A 22,272-nucleotide genomic window follows, 5' to 3' on the forward strand; every position below is an offset into this window, starting at 1 on the left:
GTTTGGCACAGCACCACTTGCACAATGAGTCCAATCAAATCATATCACTTAGAGTCCTTATTGAAGCTCTGAATCTTGGTGTATATTCAAATGCTTTTATTTTCCCTAAGTTTATGTACCACAGCCAGACAAAACGTTTCGTTCTGTACAACAGAACTTCTTCAGGGCGTTCTTATTTCCTTCAAGTTATGTCGGTATCCTGTTGTCATATAACTAGATATTTCTTCCAAATGTTAGACGAGACGTAAGTACATTCTTATTAAAAGTGACTAGGTATCAATTTTACCCACACAATTCGGGCAGACTTGAGTAATTTATAGCATCCTCAAAGTCAGTCTTTCAAAAATTCCAAAGTATAGGACATGATAATCCAAATCCAAATGTTTCTCAAGAAAAGTCATTTTCAATCGTTCGGAATATCAGTGTTTGGGCAGATATGACCCAGGGACCCCCAGTATGCAAGGGGAATTAGTCCCCCCTCTGCAAACGCGCCAGTGGCCTGCATTGCAAAGATTGAGGGTGTGGCCTCATTACACCTCTCTGCAATGCAGCCCCCTGGCGCATACTGGAGGCTCCTGGTGGGCTAGTTGGCCCCCAGGGACCCCCAGTATGCAAGGGGAATTAGTTCCCCCTCTGCAAACGCGGCAGGGGGCTGCGTTGCAGAGAGGTATAACAAGGGGCATACCCTCATTACACCTCTGCAATGCAGCCCCCTGGCGCATACTGGAGGTTCCAGGTGGGCTAGTTGGCCCCCAGGGGCCCACAGTATGCAAGGAGAATTAGTTCCCCCTCTACAAACATGCACGGGGGCTGCGTTGCAGAGAGGTGTAAAAAGGGTCGTGGCTTCATTACACCTCTCTGCAATGCAGTCCCCTGGCGCATACTGGAGATTCCTGGTGGGCTTTCGGGTCTTATATAGTTAGGAATTAGCATTAAAAAAACATTTGAAATTCACTGAAAAAACCATAGGTTTCACACCAGTTATAGTTAGGAATTAGCATTTAAAAAACCTATTAAATTCACTGAAAAAAACCATAGGTTTCACACCAGTTATAGTTAGCTGGAAATTTTACTGACATAAAACCATTGAAATTCCCACGTTATAGTTAGTTGGACTCACTATAACTTGTGCGCCTGCAATGCACTGCTGATGACGTCACACATTACATCGCTCATGACATGGTCAGTGACATCACTCATGACATCACTGATGACACCATCCTTGTGACAGAGTGACAGACCTCCTTTCAGTGTAATGTAAGCCTTGAAACACATATTCAAAAATAGAAACTAAAATTTTCAAAAAAATAGAGATACCCATACCAGTTTCAACAACCAATTCAGTAATTCCACCATCTAGATACACATCCACTCATTCACCAACAGTTCTATATAGTCACTCATACATATACTCACTCATCATATGTAGTGATACACCTATACATCCTGTTGCACACCGACAGTCATCCAAAAGTTACTCACACACATAATCACACATGCAAATAAACTATGAACATCCATTTATTTGCATATACAGCTATACACACACTACCACCTTACTTCTAAGGAAACTTATACATACTCACTCTCTTAAACAATGACTTATAGAAACACATACTTATTTAAACAAGAACTCTTTCAATCTCTCACTCTCACATATACTCACTCATATACATCAATACTCACATATACTAGATTAAAACATATGTAGTTACTGATAAAGACACTAGTGAGTCATTCACTCACTAACACACACATATACACACTCATCCACCCATACAGTCCTGCACATATGCTGTCTTCAAAACACATACAGTGAGTCAGTCATTGATGCATCTATGTGCTAAGTAACATCCCCACCAAACCATACAGACACTCATACTGATACTAAAAAAACATCTAATAACCCATCTACACACACATGTAGCTACTCACCAACCCATGCAGCCACTTATACACAAAGTGAAACACTGATACAAACATTTAAATATTTAAACAATACTCGCTAATATATGTATTCACTAAGATACACTTAATAAGCCATTCAACCAATCAATTTCTTTTAAAAAAAACATCCATTAAGACACTTATTTAAACATTTATTCTTCCATCGACCTATACATATACATATATAAAACATATTTATTTTTCAGAAAGACACACATTCACTGGATGGTGTCATCAGTGATGTCATGAGTGATGTCACTGACCATGTCATGAGTGATGTAATATGTGACGTCATCAGCAGTGTATTGCAGGCGCGCAAGTTATAGTGAGTCCAACTAACTATAACGTGGGAATTTCAATGGTTTTATGTCAGTAAAATTTCCAGCTAACTATAACTGGTGTGAAACCTATGGTTTTTTTCAGTGAATATATATATATATATATATATATATATATATATATATATATATATATATATATATATATATATATATATATATTATATTACAAAGTCTATGCCTTCACCATGCATGCCTTTGCGTTGTAATGGCATGCGTGGTAAAGGCATATGCGGAGTAAATGTTTGCAGGGTCATGGTAGGTCGGAGTAAACGCACTTGCGTTATAAAAAATGCAGAGTAGCAGAGTAATGGTATGCCGGATATCATCCAGGGGAATAACATCACATATTCCCTTCGACTGTTACACGTTTGCTGGAGTATTTGGGAAAGTTGATTCTCGAGATCCACGTGTAAAGGACGCTCTGAAGGTGGAGGTAAACGAGTGGGCTGGAATTGAATACGGACAAGACTGCTGCTGGGTTCATGGTCATTTCCATAGAATTAAGTATGGTTATTTTAATATTTTTTTCACAAATATAGTAGATTGACAACATCTGGTCCTGAAGAATGCCACAAAACTTTGGTCATGAAGGCAGAAACATGTTGACCTAATCTAATAGGGAACAACTATATCCCTATTTTTCACACTGTGTTTTAGTTCTCTCCTTTGGGGACAACTGTTAAAGTTTTTCTGTCCTCTTATGAGATAGTTTTAACTCACTACTTTAGTTTTTTTGCACTCTGCCCTTTACTCTCAACAACATTGGATGATTAAAACACCTCTCGCTCCTCTCCTGGGGAGATTTGTAGCCCACACTGTGTACCTTGTGGTCGCAGTGTGTGAGAGGGAACCCAATGATGAAGCATGTCACCTTTGGGTGAGTGAGGGTTCTCGTCTTTACAATAACAATTGTCCCGATTTTACAACCAATATTTAGGTAGCGTTGACAGACCATCCGGTTACATTTTGTGAGAACTTTAATGTTGAGGTTGATCAGGAGCTGGATGCAAGCTGTCCCACAAAGGATGTCCAGTGCTGAGGGGTCGGTGTCCAGTGGGAGCACCAACAAACATTGGCAAAAACAACTCACGCAGAAGGTCAAGGAAGTATACAGTTTGGACCATCGAGGTCCATAAGACTTACCACAAGCAGGGGAGTCAGGCAAGCGTGGAGCAACCAGGGTAGCCCAGGAAAAGCAAAGTTGACCCTCAATTGGACACCCAGGCCGGAGCCGAGCATTCGGTGTGAGGTAGTTGAAGATTTTTGTGGGAAAAGATGCCCGAGGTCGGGGCTACCCAGAGCCCAATGCTATTGCTACAGAATTACCAACAAGCATATGCACTTTCAGAAATTCGCAGTGCACAAGGGTTTGGGTATTGCAGCCCCCACAAAAGATTTTGACCTCAGACTTGGTGAGATGGCAGCTCAGGCCTTGAGGGAGTGGAAACCCACCTCCTGTGTTGCTGAACTTTTCGGAGTCCGGAGGTGCTCGGGATCAGCAGACCGGTCAGCAGTGAGTCAGTGCCTGCAGATGCAGGGGAGTGACTCCTTCACTCCAATCAATCAATCAATCAATCAAAGAGGGGAATTGTAAGCACGCTACTCACTCGTGAGTGTCTACTTGCATTACAGAAGTACCAAACAGGTCAGACCTGCTCTTAAAAAACAGCATTTTTAAAATTGGTATTATGTTTTAGTGCGCTGCGCCGCTCACCTGAACTTCACAATGCTGCGGCTTGCATTTTGAGCGGAGGGCACGCACACCACGTTCGCCCTATCACTGAGCCTCAGTTAAACAGAGGTCAGCGCTCCACTCACCCCCACACTGCTGCATTCCCACTCACTTCCTGGTACATTTAAGGAAGTGCGCAGAGTGTACTCACATCCTACTTGCATTACAGAAGGACCAGGCAGGTAAGACCTTCTCTTAAAAAGCTGCATTTTTAAAATTGGCATTATGTTTTAGTGGGCTGCGCCGCTCACCTGAACTTCACTGTGCTGCCCTGGTCTGCCGTGGCTTGCCGTTTGAGCAGAGGGCACGCACACCACTTTCACCCTATCACTGAGCCTCAGACAAATATAGGTCAGCGCTCCACTCACCCCCACGAAGCTGCAGTCCTGCCCACTTCCTAGCACATTTAAGGAAGTGTGCCAAGCAGACTCACAGCCTACTTGCATTACAGAAGCACCAGATAGGTCAGACCTGCTCATAAAAAACGGCATATTCAAAATTGTTTTATATTTTAGCGCGCTGCGCTGCTCACCTTAACATCACGTGCTCCCCTGGTCTGCCGCTGCTTGGTGTTTGAGCAGAGGGCAAGCACACCCCTTTCACCTTATCACTGAGCCTCAGACAAACATAGGTCAGTACTCCACTCACCCCCACGCTGCTGCAATCCCGCCCAATTCCTGGCACATTTAAGCAAGTGCGCCTGACGGACATGTGTAGCGACACATCAAAGCTAAGCCCGTCTGCGCTTGTCCACGCCTGGCCGACGCCAGATGCCAGACACCCTGCCCGTTTTACCATGCACCACCCCCCTGGCCCCTCATGGCTACTATACAATACTCCAGCCAAGAGCTCTGCGCAATCAATAGACCTGGCAGCCGACATCACCCCCTTCAGAATGACTAAGAGCTCTACCAGTCTCAAGCATGTCACACAAAACAATGTACCCCCCAAACACCAGGTCCCGTCCAGGAGAACCCACTCATAATAACTGGACAGGCCTATACTGTAAGGCCAGCTCACTCCCAAAACATGCTCTCGAAATGTGGTCCCTACTAGACTCAGAGAAACCGGACCTATTTTTCATCACAGAGACATGGCTCCACGAGGCCTCTCAACACAATATCTCCTTAGCTCTTCTTCCTGAGTATCAGCTGACCAGACTGGACAGGAAAGGAAAGAAAGGAGGGGCCTAGGTATAGCTTTTAGTGCCAACGCTGACATACACATCATCGACTCCGTCCAAACAGTTTGGGGAGATATCTGAATTTTAAAATAAACGGTATTAGGAAAGCAACATGGAGAGGGGCCTTTCTTTATTTCTCCCCTGGCAACAAAAGTCTCTTTAACAGCCATTTAACAGAGGTAATTGCACTGCACGTCCTCGCTGCAGACAACTTCCGCCTTCTGGGGGATTTTAACTACCATGCAGAACTACCATCTGACCCTCATTTCGACGATCTTGTCTCAAGCCTTAACATTCTCTGCCTTGATTAAATGGTAAATGGCCCCACCCATACAGCTGGCCATACCTCTGATCTCCTATTTACCAACTCTCCCCAAGTAAAGGTCGTTCAACCAGTCCCTGTCCTGTGGTCTGACCATCATGTCCTTAAGTTTTAAATATTGGGTATAGCGGCCCAACCCAATCCATCAACAGAATCATGTCCTAGCTGGCCCTGGAACAAAATAAACTTAGACTTCTTCTCCACTCATTTTACCCTCCGTGCTCCACCTGAACTAGAGCTCCTAAACGAGGGGGCCTAATTGCTTGAGCACATCCACCCTTGACAAAATTGCCCCAGTAAAACAAACTAAATGCCCTCACAAACTTTCCACCTGACCTGAAAAATTACAAACTAGCAGCCAAACAGGCTGAACGTAAATGGAGACAAACACAAAGTGCCTCAGACAAGCAGGACTACAAAAGGAGACACAGGCGTTATAAGGACCATATAACTGCAGCCCAAAAAACCTACTTAGGAGATGGAATTAACCGAGTATCCAACTCACAAAAAGAGCTCTATAAGATCCTGTAAGAATTCACTAATCCCTCCTCTTGTCAACCAACTCAGACCTCCACACAAGAGTGGGTTGACACTCTCTCAGTCTTTTTTGTGAATACAATTAATATCATTCATAGCTCTTTTACCCACAGCCTACAGGAACACTCCCTTCAGAAAGGAATCAGGGTACCTCTAGACCCCATCTCAACCCCCTCAGAGAATTGCGCCCTACAACCGAGGAATAAGCCCTATTAACCCTCTCCAGGATCAAATCTGGCTCCCCCACCGACCCAGCTTCCGCCCAGATTATATCCAAAATCGGACTAGCCCTTACACCTAGACTGACCAAGCTACTTAATGACTCACTGTCCCTGTCCACTGTGCCATCCATCTGGAAAGAGGCTAGAGTGAAACCCATCTTGAAAAAGCCCAACTCTGATCCAAAAGAGCACAACAATTACCGACCTATCTCCCTTCTACCTCTCTTTGGGAAAGTCCTGGAAGCACTAGTAAACAAGCAAGTGTCTGAACACCTTGAGAATAACAACCTGCTGGACCCCTCTCAGTCCGGGTTGATGCTATCAACCAGTTGATGGTTGGCAACATCAAACTCGCCCTCGATGCCGGACAATCCGCCATCTTGGTGCTACTGCACCTGTCTGCAGCCTTCAACACTATATCCCATAGCATCCACTTGAGCCGTCTGTGGAAGCTTGGTGTCGAGGGCACAGCACTGAACCAGCTCAGGCGCTACCTCACCGACCATACATCTTAAGTCCAAATAGGAGCTTTCACCTCCAGTAGCCAGCCCATTGATAAGGGTGTTCCCCAGGGTTTCATACTGAGCCCCACTCTCTTTAACTTGTACCTATCCCCCCTGGCTAAAATAAGCAAAGCATATAGCTTTGATACAGTGTCATATGCAGGCGACACCCAACTATTAATCACCCTAGGACCAGATCCCAACTCTACGAAACTCAAATTTAAACAATGTATGACAGATAAGGGTGGACGTAGTTCGCGAAGTAGCGCTACGCGAAGCTACGCGAAGTGCACTTTGCACTACGCAAACTTCACGTAGCACTACGCGAGCTGCGTAGTAGCATGTTCGCACTGTGCAAGATGCGTTTTCAATGATTGCACAGTGCAGACAAGCATCCGGCACTGTGCAATCATTGAAAACGGCAACTTGCACAGTGCGAGCTGTAGTTTTCTGCTGCTCGAGTAGATTATTACTCGAGCAGCAGCTTTCTCAACACGAACTGGTAGTTTCTCATTGAGAGCGGTCGTGAGCATGCGCAGCCACTCACAATGAGAAACCTTACCTCCCCGCGTTGAGAATCTCGCCAAGATGTCATTTTGCTTGCTCGCGGTCGCGAACATGATGTTCAGGACTGCGAACAAGCAAGAAATGAGCGCTGCACTACGCTACGCTGCACTACGCATGTTCGCACTGTGCTACGTGCAGCTAACGTAGTACGAAGTTGCGCAAACTTCGCAAACTCCGCGAGCGTAGCGTAGTGCTCCGCCCAGGGTTAATAACAGACATTAAGGATTGGATGTATATCAACCACCTTGAACTTAATGCCGGAAAAAACTGAGATCTTACTCTTCAGAAAGGCCCAACCACTGTGGACCGACGACTGGTGGCCAACCACCTTAGGACCCTGCCCTTCACCTAAAAAGGCAGCATGCAATTTTGCTGTGTTAATAGACACCAAACTTTCAATGTCTGACCACGTCAATCAGGTAGTGCGCACATGCTATGGGCTAATGCATAGCCTGAGAAAAATCTTTAAATGGATATTACTCCCCTCACACATGCCTTTAGTGCTGGGATTAATTATCAGCCGCCTGGACTACGGCAATTCCTTGTTGGCATCCATTAATGAAACACACCTAAGAAGACTTCAGGTCCTAAGGAATACTGCGGCCAGACTAGTCCTACAACTCCCCCTGCTCTCCCTCTGCCCCCAGTCTGAAGAAGATCCACTGGCATCCCATTAAAGAATGGATCACCTTTAAAATATGCTGTCTGGTACACAACACCCTAAACAGAAAGGGACCCCACAATCTTGTGCGGAAACTAATCAAGTATCATTCTACAATAGCAGACAGCAGACATCTCCTAACCATACCAAAGACCCGCACAGTCAGATACTGTTGCGGATCATTCTCCAAAATCGCTCCTACGATCTGGAACACGCTGCCCAAACACCTCAGAATGGAAACCGACCATAAAAAATGTTGTAGGTCCCTCAAAACCTTATTATTCTAAACTCCCCTTGCCCGCAGATCGTCCTCTCTGTCTCTGCGCTCTGCGCTTAACAAATGACAATAACAAGGCCCTGGGGGGTAAGCAGCTCCGTTTAATCGGAGATTATCTTCAGGAGTCTTGGATCCTCCACTGGTCCTACACCTATCCTGTATGGTGCCCAGGCACAGATGATGCAGCCGACTGAGAGGGAGAAGAAGTCAGGCCCAAATAGAGTCCAGTGAATTCCAGAGTACCCAGACGATCAAAGTGCAGTGGTTTCAGTTCTGAATCTTGTCAACGATGAATCTAAGCTCTTACAGCCAGGTAAGCCATTAAATACCCACGGAAGAGGATTAGAAAGATTCAGGGGACCCTCCCAGGGGAGAGTCTGTACAGGGGGAACGTTACTCCCATGTCCTTTGTCCAGTTTCGCACCAGAGCAGAAGCTAACGGCTCCCAGGACTGGTTTGAACTGGACTATGCACAGGGATGCCAAATGTGCCCCTCATGCATACTTTCGGTCGCTGTCAAGCGCCCCACCCAGCCCTAATACACTAAATCCTGTCTGGGAGGTAGTCCACCTCCCTGTGACAGGATGCCTATTGTTCTTCCTTCCCCTGCTCGAGTTTGGCTCAGCAGCTGGAGGGCCGAAATGTGTCTCTGGTCGACAGCAACCATTTTGTGCTGTCCAGTGCTAGAAGGCTGGTACCTGGAACACCAGGGGCCCCACGAAGCACGCTTCTGAGGGGTAGAATCATACCTCCAACACCGGTTACCGGTGTGGGGGTATGATTCACACATGTTTGATTCCATCCAAACATGATAGGGTTTTCTTTCAGCCGTTTTAGAGTTGATCATCACACGTTCGCGTAATGCCCCTCTATATATAGTAAATGGCTGTTTCACTGACAACCCGGGATAATGGACTCCGTAGGCTGCAAGGGGTCACCATCTCACTTAGAACCAAGTACCCTGCCTTCAGGATTGTCTATGCCTTCTCCAGGAGTGACTTATAGGTTTTAAGTGCAATGACCTTAAGATATCATAAACCTATATCTTTAGTAAGTGGTACATGCACCAACTAACAAAGGCTGAAATGGCAGGCCTGTAGATCCATTTTGAATGGTCTCTCATGGGTGACATAATACATGCTGCAGCCCATGGGAGACCTCTGGGGTATCTATGCCCTGGGTACATAGGTACCATATAGTAGGAACTGACAAGGGTACCCCAGTATCCAATCTGGGGTGTCCCTAAATACATAACACAACAGTTTAGGGAGAAAGCAGTTAGACTGGGTTTCTTATTAGCAGGACCCCAGTCAGACTAACAATGTTCTGCTCTCTTTGGGTCACACAGCTCAGTGACTTTTTTTGCTGTGGTGCATCACATGTTAGTAAAGCTGACCCTTAAGGCCAGATTTGTCAATGTGTCACCTAAAGTACCACAGCAGGCAAAAATGCTGTTCGGCATTGCATCATAAGAAGAGAGTAGCAGAGCACCATAACTACAGAGATATGGCATTATTCCCCCGTCTTCCTTGCACCGGCAAAGAGCTTTGCTGCTAAGCACCACACATACACCTTGTGCCATAGTACAAGGGTGCATGTGTGAGTCTTGCACAGGTTTTATACTGGCTGCTTGGGCTTCCAGTACAAAATATTATGCCTAGACATCTTATAAAACGTTTCCTTATTTGTATGGGTGTGATACAGTGTACCACATATGCAAATTTGGAAAAGAAAGGAGAAATGAAAACATTTCCCCTTTTAATGTCTGCTTTCATGTAGCATTATTTTGTCATGGAAAACCTTGTCTACTATTATTAGTTAATAGAGTTTTGCAATAAAAATAAAGATGTTTACATAGGAATGCTCATGTACCTCCCATGGAATACTCCTTTACTAAGTAAAGAAAAACAGTACATCACACTGCTTTGTTTTACTTTTAGGCACCTTTTTAGCACAAACGTTTTGTGCTAAAATGCAAATACCAAACAAACTTTTTAGGCTGATTTGTGTCACTTTTGTGATGCAAACGCAACACACATTGTTTGTAAATTTGGCCCTGTGTCTCTGTGAAATTAAATAAAAATTCTCAGCAGGGCAAAGTAGCAGGCTGTAGCTAATGAGGGCTCCACATTGTCATACAACCAGTGGTCGAGGCCTTGGTGAAGCCCTTGATTTTTTGTCAGGAAAGCCCCGAGTGGGAGAAATAAGAATTTCATGCCCAGAGAAGGTCCCTCGCTGCCCAGATACTTTTGGCGCCTTTGCCTGGGGAATATTGCCACCTTTAGACTTAATCACTTTTTTTGAGCTCAGACTCCTCCCATGGGACAAGGTTGCCTGCCTACTCTGAAGATGTCTCAACAAGGCTGTATATCTTCTCTTTGAAGTCCCACTGAATCGGATTTGCTGCTACAGAAAAGCTCTGAGCGCGAGCAACCTAAATCATTGGGCCAGCAGCAATACACCTTTGTCGGATCTGCTTGACAGATTGGTCTTTGTCCCCTGGAGGTCTTTGGAGTTGTAGGTTTCAGGAAAAGTTAGGAGGAGTACACTTTGACACCAGCAAAGGTCCCAGGACCTTTGGAACTCACATCAGCAGAGGCCAGCACAAAGCTTCGAGACAGGTCCTGTTTGAACTGGTCAGCTGGACAGAGATACAGGCTACGCACGCCCTCCTGGAGAGCTGTGACCGTCCTGCTGCTTTCAGAAGCGGTCGCTCCCTCACCTCCTCTCCAGGTATCGTACCATATTGCTGATTTCTGCCTCGCAAATAATATTATTTAAATACCTAGCTGCGCCGCGCTCTGTAACGCTGCTGTGCCTTGCTGTCTATTACAATTGTACTTTGATTGTGGTGTGCTTCGTAATTTGTTCTGTATAGCGCTTTGTGGCTTTACTTGGTATAGCGCTTTCCTCTGCTAGCCTGAAAAAATCTTGCCCCCATAGCGCTCCATTATCAATATAGCTCTTGTTGTTGGGGACCCTCGCAGCATTTGTTTACTTTACTGCCATTTTGTGTTTGTTTTCGGCCCGTCCCAGACCCTCCCTGCACCTCGCTCCCGCCTCCCAGCTGCCCCTCCCACGCTCCACCCCCCTCCACTATCCATTTGAGACAGATGGACTTTCGCGCAGCATCCACGCGCAGCGGTCGCGCCGAAGGTGCGCCAAAGGTAAGCCCGTCTACGCCCATCCGCACATGGACCGCACCTAGCGCCAGTCCCCCTGGTCCCCGCATCACCCACCCCTCCCGCTTTACATACGACACCTCCACCCTCTTAGCACTTAACCCCGGCCAACTCCCTAACTGCGCCCAAGCAGCACCAGGACACACCCATGGACCCTTCACCTGCCACTCCTGCAAATTCACCTGCATCAAGACCCACACCAAACCCTCAAACACCAAACAGAGATCCAATACCAACCACCTTAAATGCATCCTTCTCAACACCCGCTCGGTTCACAAACACGCCATCGACCTTTGGAATCTACTCGACACCATTTCTCCGGACATCGCCTTCCTAATAGAAACCTGGATGAATGCCTCTTCAGCTCCAGACATCGCCATAGCCATCCCGGACGGCTACAAGATCATCCGTAAGGACCGCACCATCCAAACAGGAGGAGGCATCGCCATCGTCCACAAGAACACCATCCGCGTCTCAACCAGCTCAGAAGACAACCTCGCTATCGCCGAACACCTCCACTTCCAGATCCACACTGACCCCAAGACCACACTTAGAGGCACCCTCCTCTACAGGCCACCAGGACCCCGCACTAAATTCAGCGAAGACATCACTGACTTCATCACCCCACACGCCCTCCCCTCGGAAGAATACATTCTACTGGGAGACCTCAATTTCCATCTGGAAAAGAGCAACGACAGTAACACTACCACCCTTCTAGACAACCTCGCCAATCTCGGACTCAAACAACTTGTTAACACCCCCACACACTATGCAGGACACACACTCGACCCTATCTTCACTTCCAGCAAGCATATCTCCTTCACGCACACCACACCCCTCCACTGGACGGACCACAGTTGCATCCACTTCATTTACAATAAGACCACGATCCACAACCACCCTCAACCAACTCTGCGAAGAAATTGGAACAAAATCACCATCGACCAGATCTCCAAATCGCTTCTTCAAATACCCTCAGCCTACTCAACGAACCCTAACCAAGCCTCCATCAACCTCACACAATGGTTAACCCAAACCGCCGACAAACTAGCTCCCTTGAAAAAACATCAAATCAAGCAAGGCAGCAAGAACGCCCCCTGGTTCAACGATGACCTTAAGAAATCCAAGAAGCTCTGTTGTTCCCTTGAGAAAACTTGGAAAAAAGACCCAAACACTATCACCCATGCCGCCTTCAAAAACGCCACCCGCAAACACCATCAACTAATCCGGACAGCCAAGAAATCAGCACTCAAAGACCGACTAGACAACAACGCCCACAACAGCAAGGAACTTTTCAACATCATCAAAGAATTCACCAACCCCACCGCCAGCTCAAACGACATCACCCCCTCTCAAGTCCTCTGCGACTCCCTCGCTTCATTCTTCCATGACAAAATCGCCGACATTCATAACAGCTTTGACAACCAACCTGTAAACCAGTCCACCTCACTTACCTCCGAACCTGTAACTCCTCCGAATAACCTTTTTGACTGGAACCCAATCACCACAGAAGACACCATTCGCCTAATGAACTCCATCCACTCAGGATCCCCTACAGACCCATGCCCCCATCACATCTTCAACAAAGCAGACTCCATTATCGCACCCCATCTCCGAGACGTCATCAACTGCTCCCTCAACTCCGCCACATTCCCAGAAAGCTGGAAACACGCCGAACTCAGCGCCTTTCTGAAGAAGCCCACAGCTGACCCCACCGAACTCAAAAATTACCGCCCCATCTCGCTCCTCCCATTCCCTGCCAAAGTCATTGAGAAAGCCATCAACAATCAGCTCGCCACCTTCCTCGAAACCAACAAATCACTCGACTCCTCACAGTCTGGCTTCCGAGCCAAACACAGCACCGAGACCGACCTCATCGCAGCAACAGACGACATTCGAACACTACTGGACAACAGAGACAAGTCGCCCTCATCCTCCTTGACCTCTCTGCAGCCTTCGACACAGTCTGCCATAGCACCCTGATACAACGCCTCAGAAACATCGGAATTCAAGGAAAAGCATTAGACTGGATCATCTCGTTCCTCGCTGGAAGAACTCAGAGAGTCCGTCTCCCCCCTTTTAAGTCAGAGGCCACCGAAGTCATCTGCGGCGTCCCGCAAGGATCATCACTCAGCCCCACCCTCTTCAACGTCTACATGAGCCCCCTCGCAACCTTCGCACGTCAACACAACCTCAACATCATCTCCTACGCTGATGACACTCAGCTGATCCTCTCACTCACCAAAGACCCAATCTCCGCCAAAACCAACCTACATTAAGGGATGAAAGAAGTAGCCGAGTGGATGAAGCACAGCCATCTAAAACTGAACTCAGACAAAACAGAAGTCCTTATCTTAGGCGCACCCCCTTCCGCCTGGGACGACTATTGGTGGCCAACGGCCCTAGGAAAAGCCCCCATACCGACGGACCATGCACAAAACCTGAGCATCATCCTGGACTCCTCACTCTCGATGACCAGACAAGTCAACGCCGTCTCATCATCATGCTTCAACATCCTACGCATGCTCAAAAAAACATTTAGCTGGATCCCCACCGAAACAAGAAAAACGGTCACCCACGCACTGGTTACAAGCCGCCTGGACTACGGAAACACCCTTTACGCCGGTACCACCGCAAAACTGCAGAAAAAACTCCAACGCATCCAAAATGCTTCAGCCAGACTCATACTAGACATCCCCCGCACAGACCACATTTCCGTTCATCTGAAAGACCTTCACTGGCTCCCCGTCAACAAGAGGATAACGTTCCGTCTCCTCACCCACGCACACAAAGCCCTATACGAACTTGGACCTGATTGTCTCAACACGCGCCATTCCTTTTACACCCCCACTTGCCAGCTGCGTTCGTCCAACCAAGCCCTCGCCGCTGTTCCGTGCATCCACAAAGCCACCATGGGGGGAAGATCCTTCTCCTACTTAGCGGCCAAAACCTGGAATTCCCTTCCCACCCACCTCCGCCTTACTCAAAACCACCTAGCCTTCAGAAAACAGCTTAAAACCTGGATATTCAATAAGTAAACCTCCCCCCGTTCCTCAAGCGCCTTGAGACCCTCTGGGTATGTAGTGCGCTATATAAATTCTTGACTTGACTTGCAGAAAAGGCCTCTTGTATCTTACTGTGTCCCTGTGGCTTGAACAGGAATTCAGCCTTATGACCCTTGGAGTCCACATCATTGTCCAGGGTACACGTGGGAGAGCAAGTTTAATCTTCTAGGGTCATTTCAGTTCACATACAGCAGGTCCAGTCCTCTTTTCCTTTTCAACATGTCGAGAAAGCATTCTAAGGAGGGTATTGTGAGTGCCTCATTTATGCCTGGCATCAGCCTGTGGGTGGGGTGACTCTTGGCTCCTCCCTAACGAATTGGCTAAAAGACCCCAGGGGTAATTCTACCCATTTTTTTCCAGAATTTCCTGTGTGTCCTACTGAAAAATTCCCACAGTGCCACACCCTACCTGAAAAAAATAGAACTTTTCTACCCCTCTGCAGTGCTTCTGTGACCACCCAAAAGGTGTGGCAATGCAAAAGAGCAGCACTTTGACCACTCCAAACTAATGAGACTGGTGCCTGCCTGACTGAGGGAACAAGGAAAGACCTTGTCCAGGTCTCAGTAGGCCTTTTTGAAGTTCATCAAGTTCCTGAGGACAGCCCAATGGTTATCCTCCCAGTTGAACAAATACCGCCCCACAGCGATGTCATTTGCCTTTGATCTGGAACCAAGTTCACACCTCATAATGGGGCTATTCAGCTGCAGGTTAACATTAGAGCTTATGCCAATGGGCCTCCAGAGGCTTAAGGCAGGGAAAAGGTAACATTCTATAAATGCCTTTTTTCCAAAATATTTATTACAAATCCAACTTCACCATTAAATTTGTCTTATAATAAATGTGTAAAAAAGTCCAAGAATGAAATGTGTAGCTGTTTCCTAGCCTTAGATAGCTTTACTCAGTGTATCACAATGCTTGCCTATGAAATAGCTAACACATACAGCAGTGAAAATATTGTTTGGGACATTTTCACTGTAAGGACATGTGTAACATTAAACTTTACATGTCCTTGTTTCAAATACCATGCACCCTGCCTTAACAAATTAAAGCCTACTGAAGGGTAACTTATTGATATTTAAATGAATGGTTTAGGCCTGCTAAAAGGTGTTATTTTCGTAGGTTAAACATGCAGTTTTAAAACTATACAGCCAGACTACAATGGTAGATGTGCAGTCATGTTCGCTCTGTCACTGTATTGGATGGCATAATGAGTACTAAAGACTACTAGTGACATTTAAGTTCCAGGCCCTGGGTTCACTCTGTGCCCTACACTAGTGACGTATTGCTAAGTGAAATATGCCACGCAGGGGTATGCCATTTTATCATACTGAAAGGGAAACTCAGTCCAGGCACTCTAACACTTGTTGGCAGCTGAAAAGTGCACTGAGGTCTATAACCAGCAACAAATGAGGGGGCCAGCAAAAGACAAACCCATTAGGGGTGGCCCTGCATAAAGGGCAATTTTTCAAAAGATGCAATAAGTCAATAGACCATTTTCTTCTTTGAGTGAGTGAAGAATGTTTTACCAATTTTGATTTTTATTGGGATTATTAATGTCCTTCTTATCCCAGAAAAAATCTCTTAACATAGTCTAAGGTTTGAATGCTATTGCCGAAGTGCAAACATTTGGTACAGTGAGGTGTGTGAAGTTGTTTTTATGACTTTTTTCAGATTTATATAGTCCAGTAGAAACCAAAGGAAAATACATCAAGGAACAAAGTATGGACTGGGAAAGCAAAGAAAAACAGAAATGTACATGTAGAAATATATCAACCAAGATGTATGCTGTAAGTTAAAACAAACCATATAATAGGAGAGCTGCCATGTCACCAACCAGGTCAACTGGGCAATCACAGCAAATCAATTACCTCATTATATATGATTATAAAATACCCCCTATATATCTGCATAGGAATTTCAGGAATACAAAATGAATATAATTGAAGAAACTGCCTTAAATGTCCTACTTATTACAATCAATACTCAGTAAGTACTACCTTAAAGAGCAGGTTAAGCTGGAAAGGATTTCTAGATCATCATACATTTCAATGTTTGAAATATCTATGTCATTCTAGTCCCAGTTTGGCAGAAATGCATTTTGTTGAGTGGAATCAAGATAAGGAGCAGAATTGGCCAGTTTACTGTAACGCTTCGCACATACATAAGCTATATGGGCCTAATTTAAAGTCCAAGGGTCTTAATTTTGTCCTAAAGCCCAGAAATTGTTTTCTTTTTACCATAGCAATTCCTCCAAAAAAAGAATGGGGATGTAATAAAGATGCTATATTTAAATGGTATCTCTGTACAAGGAATGTTCAGCTACACAAGTAAGGTTGTGCCACAGCGATCTACGGTTGACTATGCATGAACCATGTGAAATTTATTTCTAGAACAAAAACAAGGTAAGAACCCTAGCTGCATCCAGAATTTATTTTGTTTACGTGAACAATCACAACTACAAAATGATGTCCCTGTTTATCATGATGTTTACAAGTCAAAAGCCCATTTGATGTGCTCTCTGCATAACTAATGGTGAGAAAAAGAACATCTCAAGTACAGCTGAAAATAGATCTGTAGGAAACTATATCACAGCTCCCAACTATCAGGAATGGCTTGCATTATTATTACAATTCCTAGCGTCTTTTGTACTAAGTATTGACTTGAAAAAGGTGGTTGCGAATTGTGCAGCGACTTTCTGCAAATGATTTTTCAAACCGGTCTACAAAAAGGTCATTTTACAGAATACCGAAGTCCTGGCACAAACTGCCTAATGAATATTCATGAAGAAAGTCACAATTTGTGTTTGAAAAACTTTAATAATATACAACAGGATATAAACTTACCAGCAATACACAGAGAAAATGTATAAGTAAAGCAAATAAGTAGGCTGATATGAGTACAAGAACAATAAAAGCATTTTCGAAATTTTACCTAGAAGGGAGGGAGGGAGAGAAGGAGGGGAAAAGAAGAGGGGAAGGGGAGGGGAAGGGACATGATATTTATCTCATATTAAAGAGGCCTAAAGGATTAGGCAAAGAAATGCATACAAAATACAAATGATATATAAGCCAATATTATTAGTTAAGGAGATCCATGATACATTTACAAAATCAAAGAATAAAATACAAAAATAGAAACATTAGAGATAAAAAGCCTTCACGGAGGTTTGAAAGTCTCAGAAGTTGAGTGGGAGATTTTCTTCAGTACACTTAGATCTAAGTAGGAGGTGAGAGGCAACCAAAACAAATTTCTGTTAGAATGTGGTGTAGAAGAGGAAGCAAAGGCTATATCCAATTTGTGAAATCATCAGAATGTTCCACCAATGTTGTATGGATAATTTTTTAGGTATCTTCAAATTAAAGGAGATGTGTTGAAAACCAAGAGCAAGCATGAGGTCAAAAAGACCATGAGTATGCGGGGGAAGATCGATTAAATCAGAAAGACTGTCAGCAAAGACTAGTGGGATATAGTAGGAAGAGGAAAGTATAACAATATGAGAGATGTATGACCAGACTTTCTCCCAAAAGGCAGAAACTGAAGGACAGAGGAAAAGAAGATGGAGGAGATCCGCACTGGAGGAACCACAAGTCCAGCAATTAGAATTAGTAGAAGAAGAGAAACGAGCCAGAGAAACAGGGAAAAGATTCAGTCTGTGATAAAGAAAAAACATAGATTGAGTCTGTGAGGCCGAACGGGAAATTTTTAAGTATCTAATCCATAGCTTGTCCCAAAGGGCCGTGGGCCAGTCACATCCTAGGTCTGATTCCCAAGCGAGTGCTACTTTCATTTTATTACGGCTAGGGTCCGGAGCTGAGAAGAATTGATATATAAGGGAGTCTTTACGAAAAGTATTGAGTATGGGCAGAAGAGAATTCGGGGAATCAGCTGCAGGGGAGGAAGGGAGAGAGTAGTAAATGTCAGTTACAATTGCCATGAGAATAGTAAACTGGCGAAGAAAAGAGCGAGGACAATGAAATAAGGCTTGGAAGTGGGGAAAGGAGCAAGGAGAAGGGCCATCAAAGAGTTGATTAACCCATATAATACCCTTTAACCTCCAGGGTTTCCAAAAGATGGGTCTGTTGTTGAAAAGGATAAGCAAATTATGCCAAAGAGGGGATTGTAAGAAAGATTCACGGGAGTTAACAACAGGAGACACCAGAGGTTCCTATAAGGAGCAAGTGTGTTTAAACAAAGGGAGGGAGGCTAGAGAAGTTTTGGCAGAAAAATGGATGAATTCATCAAAAGATAAGGAGCCATAGAGGAGTAAAGATGGAAGAATCTGTTGTTTCGTTTCAGATTATTACACAATAATAATAAAAGCATACAAAAAAGATACATAATATGCATACTTCTCAATACGCTCTGATACAAATTTACTACCAATTTTGGGTTAAAAACAATGAAGAAAACAATGCTAAGAACAAATACTAAGAACAGGTGCCGCTCATTACTCTTCCTAGCGGCCATTGACTTTAAAATAAACATAGCTGTAAAAAAGCAAATATCAGGGTCCTCTAAGGAGAATAACAGAGTCATTGCAGATTTTATCGTTATAACAGCCTTTTTTTTAAATAAGGGTTTCAAATATGCAACGCGGAAAGGTAAAAAAAGGTCACAAATCAGCAAAAAATGTGTGGTACTCTGTTTGGTAACACTGTCACAAGGGCAAGGTGCGGAGGGATGATATTTCATGCATGTGAAGGCCACCAAATGGTGGACAATTCCCAATCGTAATCTGGTTAGGACAAACCGATGGGATGGCCCAGTAACTATTCTCAGGTAATTTTGAGAACCAGAGATAAGTATGTTTGAATCATAAAATTGTGCGGTCGTTCACAACATATTACCATTTCTCAGCGCTTGCGCTTTCTTATCCATGTAACGACTCTTTAGCTCTATTTTGGGGAAAACAGACAGGCATTCAGGATCTGCCTGAACATCTAAATTAAATGCATCCTTAGCTGTTTTCATTACATAATCAATCCAAGGTATCATTAAACATTTATCTAGGCGGAGACAATCGCTGATAATGCTCCTAGGGAAGCCAGTTTCTTCTTTAGACCAAATTGCTCTCCACACCAACAGAGGTCTTAAGCTTATCAGGTCAGATAAATACTCCAGCCCCAGTTCCATATGCGTTATCTCAGTTGAGGCCCATTTTGGTAGGCATAACAATTTTTTTGATAAAACAGTTCTCCTCTATCTGTAGGTCAACATGGCGACAATACCCCCAGACACCGGATCCATAAAATGCAATTGAAACACATCTGCACCTATAGATATGCAGCATGTCAAGGATACGGCGATCCCCGAGTTTAGTTGCAAATTTAAAAACACCATGAATACTCCTGGACATTTTAGCTTTAACATTAGTTACCTCTTGAGACCACATACCATTACAGTTAAACGTTATACCCAAATAACAGAAATTTTTCACAATTTCAATTTTCTTATCATATATATAAAAGGGTTTTGTCTTCCTCATTTTCTTCCCACACTGCATAATAAAAGTTTTTGTAGTGTTATTTTTCAGTTTCCTGCCCTTAATAAATCCTGAAAATGTGTCCATTAGCCTCTGCAAGCTGTGGGGGGTTCTGGATATAAGCACCGAATCATTGGCATAAAGCAGAATGGGGGTGGCCAAACCATCCACTTGTGGGGCGTCAGAGTTAACCTCCTTAAGTTCAATATCGATAGCATTAATAAAGAGAGGAAAAAGGAGTGGAGCGAGAACGCACCCTTGTCTAATGCCCAGGTTTACCTTAATGCTGTCCGTGCATTCTCCTTCTTGTCCATATCTTATATGGGCAGATAAATTTATATATAATCTTGCCAGGAAATAAATAATCCCAACTGGAGCACCTTGTTCCAATAGGGTTGACCATAGCAGCGCGTGGTCGACGAGATCAAAAGCGCTGCTAAGATCCGCAAAGCAGAGAAAAAGTGATCCCTGCTTTGCGCGGGTATACTTCCCTATTAAGAGATCTCAATTATTGCACTGTTCTATTGGTCCTAAACCTTTGCGGAACCCAAATTGGGATTTGGCAAGGATGGCACAACCCTCGACCCATTCCTCCAACATTACCAACATTACTCGACTCATAGTTTTAAGTGATGAGTCTAAAAGGGAGATAGGTCGGTAGTTCTTCACCTCCGACCTATCTCCCTTTTTATATATTGGTATAATTATTGATTCTCCCCAAGTGGATGGGGTACTCGCAACAATTGACGCATTGAAAACCTTAGTCAGGACGGGCCCCATAATTTTATGTCGGCCTTGTACAGGTCGATGGGTACCCCATCAGGGCCCGGTGCTTTCCCTCCCTTGCTAAGTTTAATAGCATGCTTTACCTCGGGAACAGTGATGTTCAATGGAACAATTGGCCAATAATTGGACGCCGGCGGCACCAAAACACCCTCCTCCTCCGGGTCAAAAATGCTAGTAAAGTGTGATACCCAGCAATCTCCACTGACCTGGGCAGTGAGGGCAGGGATATTATCTGAGGAAGGGGCTATTGACAGTATCCAAAACAGTTTACTGTTGAAAAGATCAACAGCCTTGGTCAGCTTGTCCCATGCTTCCTCCTGTAATTCATGTTTCCTGCGTTTTAATTGCTCTTTATAGGTAACACTGAGGTTCTTGATAAACAACCTATCCCTGGGCGTGCTCACTAGGGCTTTCTTCAACTTCCGTAATGCCACGGAACATGCGGTGTCAAACCAACTAGACCTCGGTTTCTTACGACTAGACCTGGGGAGACTCATAACATTTCCAATTATGGTGGTGTTAATCTCGCTAAAACCATTCAAAATGCTACTCGAGTCTGCATTCTCATCCAGGCAGCAATACAAATTAGGCAGACAAGCCGCCACAATTTTTACCAGCAGATTTTCGGCATTTTCTTCCCTCCATTTAATCCTAAAACCATTTGGTCGGCATGGGACAATATTAGTGACAATAGATTTAGCTACCGGTGCTTTATTACCCCAGATAGTTAAATCTAATGTAATACAGTTGTGGTCGCTGATCGCAAGATCCAATACAACTGGAACGTTACAAAACCCACTAATATTGTATGAGATCAACAGGTGGTCGATAACGGTGGCAGCATTCCTACCAGTGAAAGTGGGAACAATATTTCCCTCAATATCCAATGCGGTTTGCAGGGGTACCAAGTCATATTTCGCTAAAACAGAGTTCAATGACTCACCGTACATATTATGAATAAAATGTACACACCCATCACCTCTGTCGTCATTGAACCCACACGCCTTAATTAACGATAGTGGGCACGTTTGAAGATTAAAATCCCCCCCAAATACATACAAAGTTAGCATGATTAACATTTCAAATTTTATCCAAAGCCTTCTCCAATTCATTTACTGCAGTTGAACGCAGGGGGTCCGGCAAGCTATTGTAATAATTAATCAGCAGAACATTACGGCCATTAGAATGTTGCAACCATAACAATTGTGAATGATATCCAACCTTTTCATACAAAATGACCTTCACCGGAAAGTTGATTGAGAGCAAGATTAGGAGGCCTCCTTTAGCTACACCCATAATTGATCCCTGTGCTGGCAGATTGAATGAAACAAATCCCTCATAACTTATATCTATGAGACTCCATGTCTCTTGGAGGCAAAGAATATCGAATCTATCCATAAGTTTTCTCCATCCCAGGGACTCTATTTTACTATTCAACCAGCGATGTTCCAACATGCTAATTTATA

This window comes from Lissotriton vulgaris, chromosome 8 (assembly GCF_964263255.1).
Source record: "Lissotriton vulgaris chromosome 8, aLisVul1.2, whole genome shotgun sequence".
Taxonomy (NCBI): domain Eukaryota; kingdom Metazoa; phylum Chordata; class Amphibia; order Caudata; family Salamandridae; genus Lissotriton; species Lissotriton vulgaris.